The sequence below is a fragment of the Oncorhynchus nerka genome, linkage group LG18, assembly GCF_034236695.1.
Source record: "Oncorhynchus nerka isolate Pitt River linkage group LG18, Oner_Uvic_2.0, whole genome shotgun sequence".
Classification (NCBI taxonomy): domain Eukaryota; kingdom Metazoa; phylum Chordata; class Actinopteri; order Salmoniformes; family Salmonidae; genus Oncorhynchus; species Oncorhynchus nerka.
Genome location: NC_088413.1, coordinates 72,966,939 through 72,992,901, shown reverse-complemented (window position 1 = coordinate 72,992,901; position 25,963 = coordinate 72,966,939). Strand labels below are relative to the sequence as shown.

Sequence of the window (25,963 nt, the reverse complement as noted above, 5' to 3'; positions counted from 1 at the left end):
CCTAATGTCTTTATCATAACAGAATTCTTAAGTGTGCAAACAGGAGGTCATGTGGAAAATCAATAAATCAATCAATAAATAAGGGGAAATGAAAGGCCCGTCCAACTGATTCATTCTGGCCACAGCCGTGCGTTGAGGTGGTCGGTGGTGGCTGGTCGAGTTAAATAGTGTGTTGGGGGCAGCATAGGACAGTGGGAGCGAGCTAATCGTTCAGCTCAGATCCGCCTGTCAGATAAAACAGACGGGGCAACGCAGTCAGTTGACCTCCAGGGGGCGTGTTGTGTTGAGACAAGGAGTTCATATATAGAAATATATATTTAAAAAATAGACCGATAAGTCTTTTACAGATGCATTCGTAACGGTTTTTAACCAAAAAGGACAGCTTTAAGATCCAATATAATCATTGGTCCTGAAGAGGGCCGTTCTTTACATGGCTATAAGTCCATCTTGCCTTGGCGCTACAGCAAGACGGGACACTATCCCCCAACGCAACTACACCAGTCGGAGGAGAGAATTACTACCAAATACGTCGGGTCGTTTTCATCTACCAGAATTCAGCCAGCATCCTCCCAGAAGCCCCATGCAAATTTAAATAAATGTATACAAAACGACCAGATTTAGTCATTTTAAATTTTACAATTATACATTTTAGGCATACAAATTATACTCATCCACCAAAAAAAGGAAACACTGTACACCTGGTGACTGCATTCACGCCCGCCACAGGAGTCGCTACAGCGCAATGGGACTAGGATATCCCGGGCCAAACCCTCCTCTAACGACACTGTACACCTGGTGACTGCATTCACGCCCGCCACAGGAGTCGCTACAGCGCAATGGGACTAGGATATCCCGGGCCAAACCCTCCTCTAACGACACTGTACACCTGGTGACTGCATTCACGCCCGCCACAGGAGTCGCTACAGCGCAATGGGACTAGGATATCCCGGGCCAAACCCTCCTCTAACGACACTGTACACCTGGTGACTGCATTCACGCCCGCCACAGGAGTCGCTACAGCGCAATGGGACTAGGATATCCCGGGCCAAACCCTCCTCTAACGACACTGTACACCTGGTGACTGCATTCACGCCCGCCACAGGAGTCGCTACAGCGCAATGGGACTAGGATATCCCGGGCCAAACCCTCCTCTAACGACACTGTACACCTGGTGACTGCATTCACGCCCGCCACAGGAGTCGCTACAGCGCAATGGGACTAGGATATCCCGGGCCAAACCCTCCTCTAACGACACTGTACACCTGGTGACTGCATTCACGCCCGCCACAGGAGTCGCTACAGCGCAATGGGACTAGGATATCCCGGGCCAAACCCTCCTCTAACGACACTGTACACCTGGTGACTGCATTCACGCCCGCCACAGGAGTCGCTACAGCGCAATGGGACTAGGATATCCCGGGCCAAACCCTCCTCTAACGACACTGTACACCTGGTGACTGCATTCACGCCCGCCACAGGAGTCGCTACAGCGCAATGGGACTAGGATATCCCAGGCCAAACCCTCCTCTAACGACACTGTACACCTGGTGACTGCATTCACGCCCGCCACAGGAGTCGCTACAGCGCAATGGGACTAGGATATCCCGGGCCAAACCCTCCTCTAACGACACTGGACACCTGGTGACTGCATTCACGCCCGCCACAGGAGTCGCTACAGCGCAATGGGACTAGGATATCCCGGGCCAAACCCTCCTCTAACGACACTGGACAACTGTGCGGCGCCTCATGGGTCTCCCGGTTGCGGCCAGCACGGGTATCGAACCAGCATCTGGAGCAAGCCAGTTTCAATGTCTTAGACCGCTGCGCCACTCGGGAGGCTCCATTCAAAGTTTATGCTTATCAATTGCCTTGCACTAAGTATAAAATACTACTTAAAACAGGACTCTTAAAGAATTATGGAAATGTTAATTGTATTTCTTCAGCACGGAAACAATGATAAAATAAATAATGAAATGATAATTACATAAAGCAGCTCAAAGAAATAAATTTGGGCCAGATATCTCACCGGAATCGGCCCGAGCTCAATCTCCACATTCTAGCCATAAGTAATACTGCCTAATCAGTGCCCCGACTCTCAGCCGGAATGGGCCCAGATCCACTGTGCTAGCTGGGTAGCTGTGTGAGCGTACTTGACACCGTTCACTGAGAATCAGTGCTAATCCAGGATCCTTGGAATGTCCCTACGCTAAACTTTTACGGTAACCATTAAGTGTCAACTTGAAATGAGGTAGGGACACAAAGACTGTTCACTGGTGCAACGCTTGGGGCGAGAGGCAGCGCAGTGCCAGCAGCGAATTTTGTGATTGATGTTTTTACTTTCAAGTAACAGCTATCAGAATTCAGTGGCTAAAGCCCCTACAAAATCGATGAAAACACAGCTAAAAACCAATTCATTGAAAAATGTGTCCTGTCGTTGTTTTTCAGCTGGCTAGTATGAGGCAGCTCAGTCTTCAGAGCCTAGGCACATTTGTTCTTGAATCAAAACAGTTTATCCTCCTTTCATTAGAGTAACAGTTTTTCCATAAAAAAACAGGCAGATATATCAGCTGTTTGTGAGTATTTCCATTCTAAAATCCCATATCGGTCGGGCTCTATGGACAACCATTGGAAAGCAGCATGACCACTCTTCCAATGTCCGGCCCTGACCGACACACTCTTCTCCATTGGGCCCCAACCACCCTTCTTATTGCCCCCAATAAAATGTTGAGGTAAAAACCAAAACAGCACCTTGGTAGGCGGTTTAGCAGAACAGAGAGTTCATTTCAGACCAATGGAGGTGAGGGAGAGCCTTGAAATCACCACAAATGTTGAGGCCGATTCAGAAAACTTTAATGTCCTGAGAGGCAATGAATCTTGCAGCAGTCAAAGGAAACAAATAGGCAGAGTGCAGTTTCATAGTGTAAGTGCTAACTGGATATTGGTGCAACATATTGTTAAGTTGCAGAATTGCATTTAGAATAAAAGAGAACTTGGCCCTATTTTTTTTTGGGGGGGGTCTGTACCTGTGTCCAGAGGGAAGGAGCTGGAATTCAGGGTGGAGTGTCAGGGAAGAGTCACCCACTATTTCATTAGCCTTCTGGAGTGCTCTGCCCAGGTAGAGAGATGATAGTTCTAGCGGTTGCTGATTATATGTCTTGACTATCTTGTCAAACATATTTTTCTGTGCAACCTTGATATTCCCAAACAAGCAGGTCAAGCAGTAGGACAGAATGCTCTCAATGAACCATTTATAATAGAGAACCATGATGGTTAGATCAACAATAAAAAAAGTGCAGTTTCCGTAGGAAATATAGTCCGTTGGTCTTTCTTAAAAATAGCACCAGTACAGTGATCCCAGGACAGCTTGCTGTCAATGACTAGCCCAAGGTATTTGTACTCCTCCACTATTGGAACGAGCTCACCTTTTATCAGTGATGGTATGTGCATGGTAGTGTTCCATGTCCTTAGTTTTTTATGTATTAGATGGGATGACTCACACCAGACAGTAAAATCGTTCAGAGCAGGTCCGTGCTCCGTCTTGTCCCCTGAAGGCTGAGGGAAGAGGCCATCTGAGGGAGAGGGGTAGAAGGAAACCTATCTGGGGTGGGCCTCAAAAAGGCAGAGCTTCTACTTAAGCCTCTGCATGAGAATACTCTATGTCAATACCTGACCCCGAATGACAGGGGAGGGAAATCACCTCTACAGCATAACTAACCTTCACTGCGAACACCAAAAACCACAGACGAGTGCACCAACTTCTACTTTGTTATGTTTTCATTTTTATCCCGACAAGGGACTGACAGGTTGTAATCGATGAGGTTTAACACACACACACAATCAAATGCGGTTAGGCACATCTGGTATGCAGCTGGGTAGAATCTCTACAGTGGAAAGCATCTGGCTGGATGCACAGGGTGGGGCTGGACACACACACACACACACACACAACCCAACCTTCCATTACAACATAAACTTCACTTCTCCATGGGTCACAGAGTGTGCCGGCCCAGGTCAGACCACTGAGATCACATCACTCCTCCCCATTAGCATGACTTTGTGAAGAATCTATTCATCTGTCGATATATTAATGGGGGGAGGCGGAACTGATAAGTGGCTAGGTCCCTCCCTGGAAGGAGGACAGCTTCTTAGGTCAGGCCAAATGAAATCAGCAGTTCAATGTTGAACAATTAATCATTGGCCTGGCCTTAGTTGAACTGTCCAATTGTCTCCCAGATGTGTTGGAGTGAGGAAGGGATTCAGTATACATATAATACATACAGTAGCAGTCAAGTTGACATCTACTCATTCAAGAGTTTATTTTTACTGTCTTCTACATTGTAGAATAATAGTGAAGACATCAAAACTATGAAATAACACATGGAATCATGTAATAACAAAAATATAGTTTAAATTTGAGCTTCTTCAAAAGTAGCCACCTTTTGCCTTGACAGCTTTGCACACTTGGCATTCTCTCAACCAGCTTCACGAGGTAGTCACCTGGAATGCATTTCAATTAACAAGTGAGCCTTGTTAAAGTTATTTTGTGGAATTGATTTCCTTCTTAAGTCAATCAGTTGTGATGTGACAAGGTAGGGGTGATTTACAAAAGACAGCCCTATTTGGTAAAAGACCAAGTCCATATTATGGCAAGAACAGCTGAAATAAGCAAAGAGAGAAAACGACGGTCCATCATTACTGTATGACATGAAGGTCAGTCAATGTTAGTACCATCTAACGGTATTTTTGTAACGTCCAACGTCTTGTAGATGACCTGGAGCCAGTGGGTTTGGCGACGAATATGAAGCGAGGGCCAGCCAACGAGAGCGTACAGTTCGCAGTGGTGGGTAGTATATGGGGCTTTGGTGACAAAACGGATGGCACTGTGATAGACTGCATCCAGTTTGCTGAGTAGAGTATTGGGGGCTATTTTGTAAATGACATCGCCAAAATCGGGGATGGGTAAGATGGTCTTTTTTACGAGTTTTCCTACCCTGTCGCAATAACTGGTCAATGGCATTTTCATTCGTTATCATGTCAAACACTGTATTCAAAGTGCCCACCATTATTTATATTCTAACTATAGAATTACAATAAACATTATATTTCCATGATTCCAAAAGATCGCCCAAGTGTTTTGATCTAAATCAAAACATTTGCAACATTTGGTTAAAAATATTCTCAAATGAGTGCAGGAAATGCAGAAATTGACAGAAATGCAAGAAATGATTTTAGGTTGAAGTTGAACAGTATAAAACAATCAAAATGGAGAAAGATCCATTGAAATAATTTTAAATATATATGTATGTGTTGCCACACTAGGGTCACGTATTACTCAAAGCAAATGTAGAACATAAAATACCATCAACAATTTGAAAAACACCATATGATATATTTTGGCCATATCGTCCTAGTCAATGTGGAACATTTTAAGAACTTTGAAAGTTTCTTCAAGTGCAGTTGCAAAAACCATCAAGCACTATGATAAAACTGGCTCTCATGAGGACCACCACAGGAAGACCCAGAGTTACCTCTGCTGCAGAGGATAATTTCATTAGAGTTACCTCTGCTGCAGAGGATAAGTTCATTAGAGTTACCTCTGCTGCAGAGGATAAGTTCATTAGAGTTACCTCTGCTGCAGAGGATAAGTTCATTAGAGTTACCTCTGCTGCAGAGGATAAGTTCATTAGAGTTACCTCTGCTGCAGAGGATAAGTTCATTAGAGTTACCTCTGCTGCAGAGGATAAGTTCATTAGAGTTACCTCTGCTGCAGAGGATAAGTTCATTAGAGTTACCTCTGCTGCAGAGGATAAGTTCATTAGAGTTACCTCTGCTGCAGAGGATAAGATAGAGTTACCTCTGCTGCAGAGGATAAGTTCATTAGAGTTACCTCTGCTGCAGAGGATAAGTTCATTAGAGTTACCTCTGCTGCAGAGGATAAGTTCATTAGAGTTACCTCTGCTGCAGAGGATAAGTTCATTAGAGTTACCTCTGCTGCAGAGGATAAGTTCATTAGAGTTACCTCTGCTGCAGAGGATAAGTTCATTAGAGTTACCTCTGCTGCAGAGGATAAGTTCATTAGAGTTACCTCTGCTGCAGAGGATACGTTCATTAGAGTTACCTCTGCTGCAGAGGATACGTTCATTAGAGTTACCTCTGCTGCAGAGGATACGTTCATTAGAGTTACCTCTGCTGCAGAGGATACGTTCATTAGAGTTACCTCTGCTGCAGAGGATAAGTTCATTAGAGTTACCTCTGCTGCAGAGGATACGTTCATTAGAGTTAACTGCACCTCAGATTGAAGGCCAGATAAATACTTCATAGGGTTCAAGTAACAGACACATCAACAGATCAGAGGAGACTGTGAATCAGGCCTTCATGGTTGAATTGATGCAAAGAAACCCATACTAAAGGACACCAATAAGAAGAGACTTGCTTGGGCCAAGAAACACGAGCAATTGACAGACCGTGAAAATCTGTCCTTTTGGTCTGATGAGTCCAAATTTGAGATTTTTGGTTCCAAACGCAGTGTCTTTGTAAAACACAGAGTAGGTGAACGGATTATCTCCACATGTGTGGTTCCCACCGTGAAGCATGGAGAAGATGGTGTGATGTGTGGGACCAGGGGGAAGGTCTTGGGCTGGGAACAGAGTGGTGGTGAAGTACTAAAAAGGTAAGGGACTTGTAGGAGGGCCAGGCAACAGGTTTCAAAGTCTTAGCAACAGGCAACCCACCCAACACAAATTGTAACATTCCTCCCTCTACTCTGGCAAAAACGTTCTCTTTTCATTTCCTGTAAAAATGTCACATTAAAATAAGAGGCTGGGCCTCCAGCCCAAGACGTGCGCCATTTGACAACATCCAAAATCCTCGCGCCAAAATCCTCGCGCCAAGACTATTCTGAAACGCAGGGCTCATCTAAAATGATCCCCTGCCTGGGCGATGTCGATTAAATTCTTTGTCTTTGTCCACCCTGGAGACGTGTGTCTAGTCAAACGGCAGAGGAGATTTTGAGAGGAACATTCAGTCGGAATGGAAGAGAAAGGAAAAAGCTGGCAGTAACACAGGGTAGCACTCGAAGAACTGTGATGGAGCAAATTCAGCTGTTGCAAGTTTCTCTAGGAGTTTCTCCAGTGCTGTTTAACACCCACACAGAGGCACACCCACACTAGCTAGTACGGTGCCATCAGAAACTATTGACCCCGTGTCTAAGGTTAAATCAAGTAGTAATAAGTCTCCCTCCCTCCTTCACCCCCACGTCTCCCGCCCTCCTTCACCCCCACGTCTCCCGCCCTCCTTCACCCCCACGTCTCCCGCCCTCCTTCACCCCCATGTCTCCCGCCCTCCTTCACCCCCACGTCTCCCCACTCAGATTCTGCCTAACCTACCCCACCCCCGTTGTGCCTAGTGCCTAACACACAGTAGGGGATATCAGAGGTCTGCTCTCGACTCCTGATAGGACGGGAACTAGTAACACTGTCGACTTGAGTGGTGGGAGGAAGACAGTCACAGTGATGGAGAGAACACAGACGACTCCTGATAGGACGGGAACTAAGTAACACTGTCGACTTGAGACAGTCACAGTGATGGAGAGAACACAGACGACTCCTGATAGGACGGGAACTAGTAACACTGTCGACTTGAGACAGTCACAGTGATGGAGAGAACACAGACGACTCCTGATAGGACGGGAACTAAATAACACTGTCGACTTGAGTGGTGGGAGGAAGACAGTCACAGTGATGGAGAGAACACACAGACGCCTCCTGATAGGACGGGAACTAGTAACACTGTCGACTTGAGACAGTCACAGTGATGGAGAGAACACAGACGACTCCTGATAGGACGGGAACTAAATAACACTGTCGACTTGAGTGGTGGGAGGAAGACAGTCACAGTGATGGAGAGAACACACAGACGACTCCTGATAGGATGGGAACTAAATAACACTGTCGACTTGAGACAGTCACAATGATGGAGAGAACATAGACGCCTCCTGATAGGACGGGAACTAAATAACACTGTCGACTTGAGACAGTCACAGTGATGGAGAGAACACAGACGACTCCTGATAGGACGGGAACTAAATAACACTGTCGACTTGAGTGGTGGGAGGAAGACAGTCACAGTGATGGAGAGAACACAGACGCCTCCTGATAGGATGGGAACTAAGTAACACTGTCGACTTGAGACAGTCACAATGATGGAGAGAACAGACAGACGACGCCTGATAGGATGGGAACTAAGTAACACTGTCGACTTGAGACAGTCACAGTGATGGAGAGAACACACAGACGACTCCTGATAGGACGGGAACTAAGTAACACTGTCGACTTGAGACAGTCACAGTGATGGAGAGAACAGACAGACGACGCCTGATAGGATGGGAACTAAGTAACACTGTCGACTTGAGACAGTCACAGTGATGGAGAGAACATAGACGCCTCCTGATAGGACGGGAACTAAGTAACACTGTCGACTTGAGACAGTCACAGTGATGGAGAGAACAGACAGACGACACCTGATAGGATGGGAACTAAGTAACACTGTCGACTTGAGACAGTCACAGTGATGGAGAGAACACAGACGACTCCTGATAGGACGGGAACTAGTAACACTGTCGACTTGAGTGGTGGGAGGAAGACAGTCACAGTGATGGAGAGAACACAGACGCCTCCTGATAGGATGGGAACTAAGTAACACTGTCGACTTGAGACAGTCACAGTGATGGAGAGAACACAGACGACTCCTGACAGCGTTTGACGTTGAGACTCTTCGCTGCTTCCAAAACTCCCTAGGCCTCAGCTCTCACTCCGCCTTCGGGTTTCTACCACTTTTCTTCTCTCGTTCACAGTTCCAAGAAAATGTCACACTCCCAGGTCTCAGAGCAGACTGCCCTTCTTGAGCTACGGTGAAGGCTAGATCCATTTCCACTGTGAAGAGGAAGCTAATGTTAAAGGTCCAAGACCAAACAAGTGAGAGAGGTTTAACAGCATTAGGACAAGGGAGGGCTAGTTAGAATGACAGCATACAGACTAATATCCTGCTTGACCAGGACATCAATAACTAGGCCTACATAACCTCCTGACTGTTTGAAAACACTTCCCCTGAGCAGGACAAGACAGAACTGGTCAAGCGAAAGCTAAAATCCAGTCAGACTAGAAGTAGCCCTAAATCCTTGGCAGTATTTTGTCGGCGCACAACAATGACAGGAAATGTAACGAGCCCAGGTTCAGACAAGGACTGTCTGTCTACGTCTGGCTGCCTTCCATTCAAATGTTATATTGAGCCTGAAAAGAGCTACCTCGAAAGGATAGTGAAGAAACTCAGATTTTTTGTAGGAGGAGCTGGAGGGGGCTGTGTAGAACGTTAGCTGTCTGATCAGTCTGAGGCAGCATGGACCACATAGGCCTATGGAGAAAGGGGACAGCGGTGGTGCTATACTGCATGTACTGGAGAGAGTGACAACACAACAGGCACACACACACACCTGAAGGGACTGACGGCTAGCGTGCCACACTGTCAGTCTGCTTTAGTCCCCCTGTCCTTCTCCATCCCTCCCCCGCTCATTGAGCCGAGCGCTGATGCTTTTCTCCCCCTGCTGTCGTTCGTTCCTAGTAGGCCAATTCCCCACATCACTCAGCAGTAAGAGATCACATTCTCACCCACACATGAACCTAACCCCCCCCTCCCTCCTTCCCTCCCCAGGGGTTTGCAGAGCCAGGAAAAGGAGGCTCAGACTAAAGACAAAAGACAAGGAAATGAAAATAGACTGTGCTTTACATGTACATGTGAACACTGAGCATCTAGTAGTCTCTCTATTGACCCAGTGAAAACACAAGTCTAGTCGCAGAGTCAAAGAGTAGGCGAGACAGGAGAGGGAGGATTCAGTCATGGAAAGAGTAGGCGAGACAGGAGAGGGAGGATTCAGTCATGGAAAGAGTAGGCGAGACAGGAGAGGGAGGATTCAGTCATGGAAAGAGTAGGCGAGACAGGAGAGGGAGGATTCAGTCATGGAAAGAGTAGGCGAGACAGGAGAGGGAGGATTCAGTCATGGAAAGAGTAGGCGAGACAGGAGAGGGAGGATTCAGTCATGGAAAGAGTAGGCGAGACAGGAGTGGGAGGATTCAGTCATGGAAAGCTTATAAAAAGGAGGGAGGGAAGGAGAACATGATTTGTCAGAGGTGCAAAGATGATGACATAAGGCAGCAGTTAAAAACACTGCAAAGCAGCATATGTCTCTAATTCGGTGTTCCCAAACTACAGGGGTGCAGGGGATAGAGTCCCCGCCCCAAAAATAAATATACATTTATTATTTCAGCAACTCAGTCAGGCTTTCAACTTACTCTTGAAAGCTGTAATATTTGATTACACAAGGTGCAATTTTGAAATTGGGTAGTGCATCAGTTTTCCTCGTTGTGCCAGTCATTGCAGACCTTAGAGAGCTAGTTATAACTTGGGTCGTATCCAGACTCCCCTACCGTCCTTCTCTTCGTGTTTTACGATATTACTGGCAAAGGACAAGGAGACGCTAAAAATAAACACAAGAAAAGCCCATTGTGTATCTATTATTTATTTTACCTTTATTTAACCTTCATTTAACAGTTAAGAACAAATTCCTATTTTCAATGACGGCCTAGGAACAGTGGGTTAACTGGTCTAGGAACAGTGGGTTAACTGGTCTAGGAACAGTGGGTTAACTGGTCTAGGAACAGTGGGTTAACTGGTCTAGGAACAGTGGGTTAACTGGTCTAGGAACAGTGGGTTAACTGGTCTAGGAACAGTGGGTTAACTGCATTTAACTGCAGAACGACAGATTTGTAACTTGTCAGCTCGGGGGTTTGTTGCAAAACCGTTCAGTTACTAGTCCAACTCTCTAACCACTAGGCTACCCTGCCGCCCCAATTTTGTTAGAATACTAACAAAATTAGCACAAACTTAACGAGCAAAAAATAAACTACATTTGCAAAGACAGGCAAATTCAGCTCATAAAGTTACAAAAGCATAACGAATGTGGACATTTACAAACAAAAGTGAATGAGAGAAATTGTGCAAATGAACAAGTTGTGATGCATGCTTTTCTGAAGGAAGAGCAACATGTTTACACTGAACAGAGGAAGAGTAGCATGTGTACACAGAACAGAGGAGAGAACAGAGGAAGAGTAGCATGTGTACACAGAACAGAGGAGAGAACAGAGGAAGAGCAGCATGTGTACACAGAACAGAGGAAGAGCAGCATGTATACACATAACAGAGGAAGAGTAGCATGTGTACACAGAACAGAGGAAGAGCAGCATGTGTACACAGAACAGAGGAAGAGCAGCATGTATACACATAACAGAGGAAGAGCAGCATGTGTACACAGAACAGAGGAAGAGCAGCATATGTACACAGAACAGAGGAAGAGCAGCATGTATACACAGAACAGAGGAAGAGCAGCATGTGTACACAGAACAGAGGAAGAGCAGCATGTATACACATAACAGAGGAAGAGCAGCATGTGTACACAGAACAGAGGAAGAGCAGCATGTGTACACAGAACAGAGGAAGAGCAGCATGTGTACACAGAACAGAGGAGAGAACAGAGGAAGAGCAGCATGTGTACACAGAACAGAGGAGAGAACAGAGGAAGAGTAGCATGTGTACACAGAACAGAGGAGAGAACAGAGGAAGAGCAGCATGTGTACACAGAACAGAGGAGAGAACAGAGGAAGAGCAGCATGTGTACACAGAACAGAGGAGAGAACAGAGGAAGAGTAGCATGTGTACACAGAACAGAGGAGAGAACAGAGGAAGAGCAGCATGTGTACACAGAACAGAGGAAGAGCAGCATGTATACACATAACAGAGGAAGAGCAGCATGTGTACACAGAACAGAGGAAGAGCAGCATATGTACACAGAACAGAGGAAGAGCAGCATGTATACACAGAACAGAGGAAGAGCAGCATGTGTACACAGAACAGAGGAAGAGCAGCATGTATACACATAACAGAGGAAGAGCAGCATGTGTACACAGAACAGAGGAAGAGCAGCATGTGTACACAGAACAGAGGAAGAGCAGCATGTGTACACAGAACAGAGGAAGAGCAGCATGTGTACACAGAACAGAGGAAGAGCAGCATGTGTACACAGAACAGAGGAAGAGCAGCATGTGTACACAGAACAGAGGAAGAGCAGCATGTGTACACAGAACAGAGGAAGAGCAGCATGTATACACATAACAGAGGAAGAGCAGCATGTGTACACAGAACAGAGGAAGAGCAGCATGTATACACAGAACAGAGGAAGAGCAGCATGTGTACACAGAACAGAGGAAGAGCAGCATGTGTACACAGAACAGAGGAAGAGCAGCATGTGTACACAGAACAGAGGAAGAGCAGCATGTGTACACAGAACAGAGGAAGAGCAGCATGTGTACACAGAACAGAGGAAGAGCAGCATGTGTACACAGAACAGAGGAGAAATGTAAAACGCTAGTCGGAAGCACAGGTAAAAAGAAAAACGGCAGCTGTAGAGACAACTCACCCAGAGCTCTGACTTCTGGCAGAAAGCCATTCTAAGATACCTGATGGCAAACCTTTAGTAGTGAAATGCATAAAAGTGTAACTTCATCACCTCATGTGCACAGCACAACAGAGACTCACCGATAGACACAGAAACCTATGAACTCATCAGCTCCCGCCGTCTCCCACTGTGCTGTTTTCAAACAAACACATTTCTGGCTCAACTGGGGAACTACAAAAATCTTAATAATGTTAAATAATGTGACAGGTGAAATTAATAATGCAATCTGCTTTATCTCCTACCATATTACACAACTTGCCTGCAGGTATTAACTTAAAACGTATCTACACATGTAAAACCATCATGACATTTCCCAAATACCCTGGAATACGGTCCAATATCCAGATCAACTGGCCCATGTCAGCTAATGTTTTTTTTTTTTAGCTCGGTTGATTTTGTTGTCGTGTTCGGGTCACTCAAATATCACATGAAAACACGTAAGCCATGGCAAAATGTGTTGAATTGCAGAAAATGACCTTTTAAAAAAAAATTACCTTTTTTTTTTTTAATTGAACCCACCCCATGGCAATCATTAGTACATCTAAAAATAGAGTTCCGTCGGGAGGTTTTAATTGCTTTGTCCTCATCCTGCAGCAGCATACTGGAAGCTGCTGTCCTCCTGACCTCCCTGACCTCTCACATCAGGTGTGCGTGCGTGTCCCTCACACTAGACAACAGGAGAAATGTATGGGTGATAGAGTTGGGTGATATTTTGGGGAGACCTCTTATATAAATTAATTTTGCGCCGAAACATTGAGTTTCACTCACCCGTGTATCAATTTAAGTAATAAAATAAATCCCCATCAAAAATCTGTCAGTTTAAGATATATACACACACTATGAGAAACACTATCAAATCCGTGCTCCCGAGTGGCGCAGCGGTTTAAGGCCTCAGTGCTGGAGGTGTCACAACTGTATCACAATTGGCCATCGTCGTCCGCGTTTGGCCGATGTAGGACGTCATTGTAGATATGAATATGTTCTTATTAACCGACTTGCCTGGTTAAATAGAGGTTAAATACATTTTAAAAACACACAAAAGTATGTGGACTCTGATATTTCAGCCGCACCCGTTGCTGACAGGTGTATAGGATTGAGCACCCAGCCATGCAATCTCCATAGACAAATTGGCAGTAGAATGGCCTTATTGAAGAGCTCAGTGACTTTCAACGTGGCACTGTCATCCTTTCCAACAAGTCAGTTCGTCAAATTTCTGCCATGCAAGAGCTTCCCCGATCAAATGTAAGTGACGTTATTCTGAAGTGGAAACATTAGGAGCAACAACGGCTCTGCCGCAAATTGGTAGGCCACAAAAGCTCACAGAACAGGACTGCCGAGTACTGAAGCGCGTTGCACTGCACGTAAAATACGTCTGTCCTCTGTTGCAACACACAAGTTCCAAACTGTCTCTGGACACAACGTCAGCACAAGAACTGTTAGTCCGGAGCAGTGGAAACGAGTTCTCTGGAATGATGAATCACGCTTCACCATCTGGCAGGCCGAATCTGGGTTCAGCGGATGCCAGGAGAACGGCTACCTGCCCAAATGGATAGTGCCAACTGTAAAGTTTGGTGGAGGAGGAATAATGGTCTGGGGATGTTTTTCACGGCCTGCTAGTTCCAGTGAAGGACAGCATACAATGACATTCTAGAATCTAGATGATTCTGTGCTTCCAAAGATGTGGCAACAGTTTGGGGAAGGCCCTGTCCTGTTTCAGCATGACAATGTCCCCATGCACAAAGCGAAGTCCATGGTTTGTCTAGATCAGTGTGGAAGAACTTGACTGGCCTGCACAGAGCCCTGACCTTTGGAGATGGATTGGAACGCCGACTGCGAGGCCTAATCACCAAACATCAGTGCCCGACCTCACTAATGCTCTTGTGGCTGAATAGAAGCAAGTCCCCGCAGCAATGTTCCAACATCTAGTGGAAAGCCTTCCCAGAAGACTGGAGGCTGTTATAGCAGCCAACTCTAGGGACCAACTCCATATTAATGCCCATGATTTTGGAATGAGATGTTCGACGAGCAGGTGTCTACATACACTACATGACTAAGTATGAGACATCCTGAAAATCTGTCTTCTCATGAAAACATCTGTAGCAGCCGAACGGTTTGGCCAACAAACTAATACGACAGTTCGGGAAAAGACGAGACTCATGAAAACGATGTTCTCCGTTTTCCTCTTCGACCCCCACAAGTGTCATAGGACTCGTCTGAAGATAACTACCTCCGTACTTCCATTCATTTGTAGGAGTTTTCTGCCAACAAAACAATAAGGGAGTTAAATGTGTTTCTACAAAAATATCTCCTTGATATAGGACACTTCAAAACCTTATGAGTCACTGTCTTTGCCATTTCTGAATGCGTTATTCGATGCATTTCTATGGGCTATAGTATATATAGTATATAGCTATATATAGTAATGGCCAAATATAATATTACACTTTTTTTAATAAATGGGTCCTAAAATTGCCAAACGATCCTTTGTATGACCATCTTAAAACATTTCCATATGTTTGCATAGTAGACCCCCCCGACACACAGCTTAGACTTTGAGGCTTATGAAAGACTATGCAATTGTAATTATAGACAATATTATAGTCACATTATCATTAAATAATCTGTGTCACTTAATTTCAACATATTGATAGTGATAAAACAGCACAGTGTTGATTTGTAAAGTTCAAATAGATGAATATTCTTGCACATCACAATATATCAATGTCAAACATCAGAATATTCCATTTAAACCATATGAAAGCATCCCATAATGGTTGATTGTGTGTGTGGTATTTAAACCATATGAAAGCGTCTCATAATGGTAGATTGTGTGTGTGGTATTTAAACCATATGAAAGCATCCCATAATGGTAGATTATGTGTGTGGTATTTAAACCATATGAAAGCATCCCATAATGGTAGATTGTGTGTGTGGTATTTAAACCATATGAAAGCGTCTCATAATGGTAGATTGTGTGTGTGGTATTTAAACCATATGAAAGCGTCTCATAATGGTAGATTGTGTGTGTGGTATTTAAACCATATGAAAGCATCCCATAATGGTAGATTGTGTGTGTAGTATTTAAACCATATGAAAGCATCTCATAATGGTAGATTGTGTGTGTGGTATTTAAACCATATGAAAGCGTCTCAACCATAATGGTAGATTGTGTGTGTGGTATTTAAACCATATGAAAGCATCCCATAATGGTAGATTGTGTGTGTGGTATTTAAACCATATGAAAGCATCCCATAATGGTAGATTGTGTGTGTGGTATTTAAACCATATGAAAGCATCTCAACCATAATGGTAGATTGTGTGTGTGGTATTTAAACCATATGAAAGCATCCCAACCATAATGGTAGATTGTGTGTGTGGTATTTAAACCATATGAAAGCATCCCATAATGGTAGATTGTGTGTGTGGTATTTAAACCATATGAAAGCATCCCATAATGGTAGATTGTGTGTGTGGTATTTAAACCATATGAAAGCATCCCATAATGGTAGATTGTGTGTGTGGTATTTAAACCATATGAAAGCATCCCATAATGGTAGATTGTGTGTGTGGTATTTAAACCATATGAAAGCATCCCATAATGGTAGATTGTGTGTGTGGTATTTCCAGGTGGTACGATCAGCTTCTCAGGCTAAAGCAGCTTTAAAAACTCTGATTACTGGGCATTAAGCCCCTAATACCCAGCACCTGAGAACCAAGGATCCCAACACCAATTAACCCTAAGTCCTCTCACCCGGGCAGCCCTTCTCACCCGGGCAGCCCCCTCTCACCCGGGCAGCCCCCTCTCACCCGGGCAGCCCCTCTCACCCGGGCAGCCCCCTCTCACCCGGGCAGCCCCCTCTCACCCGGGCAGCCCCCTCTCACCCGGGCAGCCCCCTCTCACCCGGGCAGCCCCCTCTCACCCGGGCAGCCCCTCTCACCCGGGCAGCCCCTCTCACCCGGGCAGCCCCTCATCTACTCTGAAATGTAAAAATAAAAAACTGGGCTCGGTTCCAGGGAGACAGAGATAGATCATGTCTCCCGCTGCACACAGAAGCGACGAGAGCAGATGAGGGAGAGAGGCAAGGACGGCACACGACCGCTACTAAAATACACACCGGTGGTGGTGGCTGAGACGAGCCTTCGCCGAGGTACAAGTTTTTCCACTTTGAAGTGGCGCACTTTAGCTATCACAAAGCACAGCAGTGAACGGGCCTTTAATGCAATCCCTTCCTTTTATTCAGTCCACAGACTATTTGGTCCAAAGCGACACTCCACTTCAACAGTTAAGGCTTTGCGGCAGGAAGGCACGAGAAAGGGTTCTTAAAGAAGGTGAACAGAAATATAGTATGTGGACGATAGAGCCATGAAAAGGTTTCTGCTCTTATCAAGGACCCACAGCTGTCTCGTCGATTAAAACCTTTAGTGCCATTGTCCCTCTATGATCCGACTTAACGGCCTATAGGCAGATGGTTCCGTTCATGCGCGAGCGTTCCATAGTGAATGTTTCAAACGCCCCAAAACTGTACAAGCTGTCACATTTTCAACATCAACAGGGAGAAAACATCTTCGATTTATACCAGCTATGAGGATGCATAGATACCACCATTATGTTCAAATCAGGGCGCTTGCAAAAAAATAGCGCAAGATGTGTGAGACGGATGATGATGATGATGATGGTAAATGATAGGCAGGCCTCAACCTTCTCAGACCCACACTTTATTACACACAGACCAGCCTATCCCAATCCCTGAGTCAGGGCCCGATGTAATTGCTGGCCTAAAACTAAATGAAAGCACTAAACGGCCAGTGAAATGCATGACACTGCAGTTTCCTGGGCCAGCAGGGAGAGATTTACGTTTGCAGGATTCTCCTAAGCAGTCAGAGTAAAAACCTCCGGCGTCAGGTCTTTGAGCAGATAGGCTACTCAATAAATGACTGGAGTAACAAGGCCTCTCAATCCTCCTCGCTGCCTCCTCCCTCCACTTCTCTCCTGGGCCCGAGTGAGCCAAGGAGGACGACATACACAACCACACAAATTGGGTTTGACTGTTCTACGATTTCCACTAGTTCTCAACACACGCACACACACACACACACACAGCTACAAAAATTGGACAGGAACAAAGCCCACCTGGAGTAGAGAACACACGCATCACGTCCAAAAAGCAGCACGTTCCGCTCCATGGTCGCCAATAATGAGCGTGTGCTGAGACGCTTATGTAACGGCAGAGACTGCACACTGAAAAGTGGACTGTTCGGTGTACTGTGCAGGTCCAATGTGGATCATTTCTACTGACTCCCCAAACCACATGCATATACAGAAAATAAACAGAACTGGTGGGAAAAAATTAACTAAATGAGGCTTTGGTGTTTGTAGCCATGGCTCTCCAGAGAGGCAGAACACAACACACAGAAATATCACCGGAGGGGTAAATCGCCTAGGAGCAGAAACTGTACAAATAACACCAGGACATAGTGTCTAGCCATTTAAACAAACTTGACTGTTTTGGAGATGCTATCCTTTCCCGTTGGGGGAAAAAAACAGTTTAAATCTCCATTTCTCTTTCTTCCTCTCCTTCCAGTGGAAGCATTCCGACAGTAAAGCCAGTGGTTTGTGGTGGCTGTGGTAGATGCGGTGTGTTGGTGTTGTGATGGAAGACAGAGCTGTTCTTTATTAACATCTCAGTGCTTCTGAGGTTGCCTAGCAGCAGAAAATCTGCCAAACATGATGTGGCTTAACGTGACTCTTGGCATTGGAGATGGGTTGCGGCAGCATGACGAATTCAATAGGATGTGTCATAGCCAGTTAGCGTGTCGATTAGACAATGAAAACAGACAGACACGGGACGACAGGAGAAATACACTGTCACACATTTGGATCCCACAGCTTTGGTGAATCTCTGGGCCCGTGTGAAGTTCCAGACTAAAATCAGCCTGCTGCTGTCTTTATTTCCTATATCCTGTCGGTAACAAACCAATGAGCAGTGAGATGAACCCTGGCGTGTCTGGGGAAGTCTGACTGGACAGCCAGAGAGTAGGAGAGGCCTGAGACCATTGACTAAAGGAGAACTTAGCAAATTTAGCAATTGTGATACATTTTCAGCCTCAAGTCATTGCAGGGGAGGAGCTTTGGCCAGATCTCCAATTCTTGCAAAACAAAAAGGCCCAAACCTGGACATTTGTGTGAGCGGTCCTAAAGACGAGCTCTCCTCCCAGTACCAGTACCGAGCCCATTACCACATCTGAAAACTAAAGAGGGAACAGTCCGTCTCCAGATCTCTGCAGAGTCATTACGCCCTGCAGCTAAAATCAGAACAGGGGACCAGACCACATGTGATGTGGAACTGCTTTATGGGGCTGGTGCCAGTGGGGGGGTATCAGCTCAATGAGGCATGGGAGTGGCCGTTTCCCGCACGGAGAGGGTTCTACGGCGAGAGCACCTTGTACTCATGAGGGCCGGCTAAGTGCATAATGGGCTCGTTCTTAATGGCCGCCATGGCAGGTGTTCATTACTCTCTGCGTGTCAGTAATTTAGGAAGACACCCTGGGGTGATCACAAGCTATGAAGCCCAATCGCCCTCTGCGCTACAAGCCGCCATTACTGGGTAATGGAAAATAGGCCTAAGACACGCACAAAACGCATACACGCTGCCCTTGACATCACTATTGGGTCCCTCCCATAGGCAACATTCATATAGAATAACAATAATACAAGGGAGGAAGAGCTTGATGCCAATGCTAACGGTCCACTCAGCAAGTTCTGCAAATGACGCAATTCACCAGCTCAGCGGAACTAGTCAGTCATTCTTATACACCCAAATGCAAACACCTCTTAAAAGATAACTTTTACTGCTGATTTCCTCCCTTCGAAAAAGGGTAGGATATGTAGCGTTAGATTGGAAAGAGCTGCAGTAGTCATTTAACAGAGTAGCTTTCAGGGGAGAGGTGTCAAACTGTTTCCATTCATCTGTTGGGATACTTTTTGGGGGGAAAACCCTTTAAGCAGCATAACAAAATAACCAACACAGGCAGCCACTGTTTTACCCCTTGTAAAAGGGTGCAGAGACGTGGCACAGACTGACTCAAACTAAGGAATTAATCTCACGAAACACACTCACTGTTTATTATCAAGGGAACCCATTCCACCTGCCACTGAATTTGTGCTCACAAACAAACGTGAGACCTGCACTGTGTGCTCCACTCTCCGCGTTCAGTGTGTCAGCTGATTCAGCAGGACACAAACACATCATCGCCCCCTCACCTCATTCAGTCTGGCCTCAGGCACACACCCACACATAAGTGTGACTGCTTTAGAGGAGAATACAGGATATCTGCTGTAAGTATCCTAAGATATGAGATGGTGAGAACAGGAGAAAAGGAACAGAATGTTGGTCTGATTGTGTGTCTGTTGAGGAGAATCGACAGCGGCAGACAGAAGCCTTGGTCCAGTTGTTTTCACTGGAAGGCTTGTAAGTCAGGGGAAGCCTTTCCTCTCAGTGCTGGCCGGGGCAGAGCAGCAAGGCTGTAGGGGAGGGGCGACACTTCCTGTCAACTAGTACAACCAGACTCCTCGAGACGTCAGAGAAGAGTCATCAATGTTATGACATCTACTTGAAAGCTAGGTAGACTGCAGGTTATTTGTGCCTCTGTTGCTTTGCGTTCATTGCTTGTGTCAGGCTGAAAACAAACTTGAGAAACAGTCTCATACAGAACCAGGAAGCCAGCATAACCCCCACAGCTACACAACAATGACAGGAAAGGTCCCGCTGTCAGAAGAGGAAGGAAGAAACACCCCTCTTAATGTGCCAAGAACAGATAACCAATGCCCTGCTTCCTCCCCAAGAATGAACCACCCTCACGTCATCCTACAATCTCCACAACCAAAAGCCTGTCATAGATGGCTAACTATTCCTGGCCCAGACAGAAAAAACGAATAAAAAGAGACTTCCCCTTAACCGGTCCTTCATCACCCCCTTGATGGAAGGATGCTTGCAACCTGCAGTCTTACAAACGGCCTCCACAAAGGCAGCTAAAAGGGGAAATATCACTCAAAAGGTCGGAGCAGAGCAAGTATTGACAGTGTCGATTGGGCTTTTTCCCCATAGAGCCGGGCAGAGGCGTTCTTATCTGTGTCTTTGCAATGGGCTGTCATTTGTCCAGCAGGTAGAAAGCAGGCCTTGTGACTCTGTGGTGGCGAGGGGGCGAGAAGAGCAGAGCGTTAGCTCCTTTGTCTGTTTACTATTTCATCCTCAATTGGTGGGAAGCGTGAGAGACGAGGAAGCACGAAAGCATTCCTTTGGCTTTAATTAGCAGGAAATCAGGTCAGGCCAAGACGGGGAGCTTTAACACCCAGGCCAGGGGGACAGCGACAAACTGCCCTTGTGCAATTTAATGGTCGTCATTCATGTGTGATGATGCCACAGGCACGGAGTGCCTAGACAACAACCTAGGACTCTGTTCATAATGAGAATATTCAACACATGAAGTCACATGCAATTTAATGTTCACTTCACAAACATAATAACATGCTGCGTACTAGGAGCTGACATAACTGTGCAACTCTAGTAGAACCGGTCATAACCAGAACATGCCAGAACTTGTTGCTCAACAGTGGCTGTAAGGGCGAAAGCCAGCCTCAGATGTTTGTCTGGTCTTCCCCAGTCAGCCTAGTACGCAAAACCACCAGTCTGTGTCTCCTGAGAACAGACTGACACTGTTTCGGTCTGTTTGTTTGCTGGGCTGGTCCAAAAGGCACAGGGCTGAACTCTTACAGGCCGAAACACATGTTTCGGCAAAAGGGATGACAGAAGTGGGTCAGGATGTCATAGCAACAGGCAAACAAAATGTCCACCCTGATCCGACAGCAGAGAGTCAGGAAAGCCATCACGGAGTTCCTGAGACTACTTAAGTGTTTAGGCATTGATCGTCTTCAGAGTGCTGGTGTCTGATGAGGAAGGGAGGATGGAGAGGAGGGCAGGGCCATCTGGTGTGTCGGTGGTGGAGATGCAGAGCTGCAGAGGCTGGTCTGTCTGGATGGTGGAGAGAGCCAGAACAGCAGAGGCTGGTCTGTAGAATGGGTGACCCAGGGTTAATGCAAACAGACAAAGCCCGTTACAGGCCTTTAATGTCAGCACTGGTCTTCAGATGAAAGAGGAGATGTACCCCTCTGGCTGAATTACTGCCACGCGAGAGGAGAGAGAAAACAGAGCAGTAGAGAGGAGAGAGAAAACAGAGCAGTAGAGAGGAGAGAGAAACACAGAGCAGTAGAGAGAGAGAGAAAACAGAGCAGTAGAGAGGAGAGAGAAAACAGAGCAGTAGAGAGAGAGAGAGAAAACAGAGCAGTAGAGAGGAGAGAGAAAACAGAGCAGTAGAGAGGAGAGAGAAAACAGAGCAGTAGAGAGGAGAGAAAACAGAGCAGTAGAGAGGAGAGAGAAAACAGAGCAGTAGAGAGGAGAGAGAAAACAGAGCAGTAGAGAGGAGAGAGAAAACAGAGCAGTAGAGAGGAGAGAGAAAACACAGAGCAGAAAACAGAGAGAGAGAGAGAAAACAGAGCAGTAGAGAGGAGAGAGAAAACAGAGCAGTAGAGAGGAGAGAGAAAACAGAGCAGTAGAGAGAGAAAACAGAGCAGTAGAGAGGAGAGAGAAAACAGAGCAGTAGAGGAGAGAGAAAACAGAGCAGTAGAGAGGAGAGAGAAAACAGAGCAGTAGAGAGGAGAGAGAAAACAGAGCAGTAGAGAGGAGAGAGAAAACAGAGCAGTAGAGGAGAGAGAAAACAGAGGAGAGAGAAAACAGAGCAGTAGAGAGGAGAGAAAACAGAGCAGTAGAGGGAGAGAAAACAGAGCAGTAGAGAGAGAGAAAACAGAGCAGTAGAGGAGAGAAAACAGAGCAGTAGAGAGGAGAGAAAACAGAGCAGTAGAGAGAGAGAGAAAACAGAGCAGTAGAGAGAGAGAAGAGAAAACAGAGCAGTAGAGAGGAGAGAAACAGAGCAGTAGAGAGGAGAGAGAAAACAGAGCAGTAGAGAGGGAGAGAAAACAGAGCAGTAGAGAGGAGAGAGAAAACAGAGCAGTAGAGAGGAGAGAGAAAACAGAGCAGTAGAGAGGAGAGAGAAAACAGAGCAGTAGAGGAGAGAAAACAGAGCAGTAGAGAGGAGAAAACAGAGCAGTAGAGAGGAGAGAAAACAGAGCAGTAGAGAGGAGAGAAAACAGAGCAGTAGAGGGAGAGAAAACAGAGCAGTAGAGAGGAGAGAAAACAGAGCAGTAGAGGGAGAGAAAACAGAGCAGTAGAGAGGAGAGAAAACAGAGCAGTAGAGGGAGAGAAAACAGAGCAGTAGAGAGAGAGAGAAAACAGAGCAGTAGAGGGAGAGAAAACAGAGCAGTAGAGAGAGAGAAAACAGAGCAGTAGAGGGAGAGAAAACAGAGCAGTAGAGAGAGAGAAAACAGAGCAGTAGAGGGAGAGAGAAAACAGAGCAGTAGAGAGAGAAAACAGAGCAGTAGAGAAAACAGAGCAGTAGAGAGTGAGAGAGAAAACAGAGCAGTAGAGGGAGAGAAAACAGAGCAGTAGAGAGGAGAGAAAACAGAGCAGTAGAGGGAGAGAAAACAGAGCAGTAGAGAGGAGAGAAAACAGAGCAGTAGAGGGAGAGAAAACAGAGCAGTAGAGAGGAGAGAGAAAACAGAGCAGTAGAGGGAGAGAAAACAGAGCAGTAGAGAGGAGAGAGAAAACAGAGCAGTAGAGAGGAGAGAGAAAACAGAGCAGTAGAGGGAGAGAAAACAGAGCAGTAGAGGGAGAGAAAACAGAGCAGTAGAGGGAGAGAAAACAGAGCAGTAGAGAGGAGAGAAAACAGAGCAGTAGAGGGAGAGAAAACAGAGCAGTAGAGAGGAGAGAGAAAACAGAGCAGTAGAGAGGAGAGAAAACAGAGCAGTAGAGGGAGAGAGAAAACAGAGCAGTAGAGAGGAGAGAAAACAGAGCAGTAGAGGGAGAGAAAACAGAGCAGTAGAGAGGAGAGAGAAAACAGAGCAGTAGAGAGGAGAGAGAAAACAGAGCAGTAGAGAGGAGAGAAAACAGAGCAGTAGAGAGGAGAGAGAAAACAGAGCAGTAGAGAGGAGAGAAAACAGAGCAGTAGAGAAACAGAGCAGTAGAGAGGAGAGAGAAAACAGAGCAGTAGAGAGAGAGAGAAAACAGAGCAGTAGAGAGAGAGAGAGAAAACAGAGCAGTAGAGAGGAGAGAGAAAACAGAGCAGTAGAGAGGAGAGAGAAAACAGAGCAGTAGAGAGGAGAGAGAAAACAGAGCAGTAGAGAGGAGAGAGAAAACAGAGCAGTAGAGAGGAGAGAGAAAACAGAGCAGTAGAGAAAACAGAGAGAGAGAAAACAGAGCAGTAGAGAGAGAGAGAAAACAGAGCAGTAGAGAGAGAGAGAAAACAGAGCAGTAGAGAGAGAGAGAAAACAGAGCAGTAGAGGAGAGAAAACAGAGCAGTAGAGAGAGAGAAAACAGAGCAGTAGAGAGGAGAGAAAACAGAGCAGTAGAGAGAGAGAGAAAACAGAGCAGTAGAGAGGAGAGAGAAACAGAGCAGTAGAGAGGGAGAGAAAACAGAGCAGTAGAGAGGAGAGAAAACAGAGCAGTAGAGAGAGAGAAAACAGAGCAGTAGAGAGGAGAGAAAACAGAGCAGTAGAGAGGAGAGAGAAAACAGAGCAGTAGAGAGGAGAGAAAACAGAGCAGTAGAGAGAGAGAGAAAACAGAGCAGTAGAGAGGAGAGAGAAAACAGAGCAGTAGAGGAGAGAGAAAACAGAGCAGTAGAGAGGAGAGAGAAAACAGAGCAGTAGAGGGAGAGAAAACAGAGCAGTAGAGAGGAGAGAGAAAACAGAGCAGTAGAGGGAGAGAAAACAGAGCAGTAGAGAGGAGAGAAAACAGAGCAGTAGAGAGGAGAGAGAAAACAGAGCAGTAGAGAGGGAGAGAAAACAGAGCAGTAGAGAGGAGAGAGAAAACAGAGCAGTAGAGAGAGAGAGAAAACAGAGCAGTAGAGAGAGAGAGAAAACAGAGCAGTAGAGAGGAGAGAAAACAGAGCAGTAGAGAGGAGAGAGAAAACAGAGCAGTAGAGGAGAGAGAAAACAGAGCAGTAGAGAGGAGAGAGAAAACAGAGCAGTAGAGGAGAGAGAAAACAGAGCAGTAGAGAGGAGAGAGAAAACAGAGCAGTAGAGAGGAGAGAAAACAGAGCAGTAGAGAGGAGAGAGAAAACAGAGCAGTAGAGAGGAGAGAGAAAACAGAGCAGTAGAGAGGAGAGAGAAAACAGAGCAGTAGAGAGGAGAGAAAACAGAGCAGTAGAGAGAGAGAGAAAACAGAGCAGTAGAGAGGAGAGAGAAAACAGAGCAGTAGAGAGGAGAGAGAAAACAGAGCAGTAGAGAGGAGAGAGAAAACAGAGCAGTAGAGGGAGAGAAAACAGAGCAGTAGAGAGAGAAAACAGAGCAGTAGAGAGGAGAGAGAAAACAGAGCAGTAGAGAGAGAGAAAACAGAGCAGTAGAGAGGAGAGAGAAAACAGAGCAGTAGAGAGGAGAGAAAACAGAGCAGTAGAGAGGAGAGAGAAAACAGAGCAGTAGAGGGAGAGAAAACAGAGCAGTAGAGAGGAGAGAGAAAACAGAGCAGTAGAGAGGAGAGAGAAAACAGAGCAGTAGAGAGGAGAGAAAACAGAGCAGTAGAGAGGAGAGAGAAAACAGAGCAGTAGAGAGGAGAGAGAAAACAGAGCAGAGAGGAGAGAGAAAACAGAGCAGTAGAGAGGAGAGAGAAAACAGAGCAGTAGAGAGAGAGAAAACAGAGCAGAGAGAGAAAACAGAGCAGTAGAGAGGAGAGAGAAAACAGAGCAGTAGAGAGGAGAGAAAACAGAGCAGTAGAGAGGAGAGAGAAAACAGAGCAGTAGAGAGGGAGAGAAAACAGAGCAGTAGAGAGGAGAGAGAAAACAGAGCAGTAGAGAGGAGAGAGAAAACAGAGCAGTAGAGAGAGAGAGAAAACAGAGCAGTAGAGAGGAGAGAAAAACAGAGCAGTAGAGAGGAGAGAGAAAACAGAGCAGTAGAGAGGAGAGAGAAAACAGAGCAGTAGAGAGGAGAGAAAACAGAGCAGTAGAGAGAAAACAGAGCAGTAGAGAGAGAAAACAGAGCAGTAGAGAGGAGAGAGAAAACAGAGCAGTAGAGAGAGAGAGAAAACAGAGCAGTAGAGAGGAGAGAGAAAACAGAGCAGTAGAGAGGAGAGAGAAAACAGAGCAGTAGAGAGAGAGAGAAAACAGAGCAGTAGAGAGGAGAGAGAAAACAGAGCAGTAGAGAGGAGAGAGAAAACAGAGCAGTAGAGAGGAGAGAGAAAACAGAGCAGTAGAGAGAAAACAGAGCAGTAGAGAGAAAAAAACAGTAGCAGTAGAGAGAGA

At 45.9% G+C, this 25,963-nt stretch overlaps 1 protein-coding gene across 1 annotated transcript in view; it reads right to left on the bottom strand.

The window, feature by feature from the left end:
- The window catches only part of LOC115146425 (protein quaking-A), a 141,160-nt gene that overhangs the window by 88,700 nt on the left and 26,497 nt on the right, over window positions 1–25,963 (bottom strand).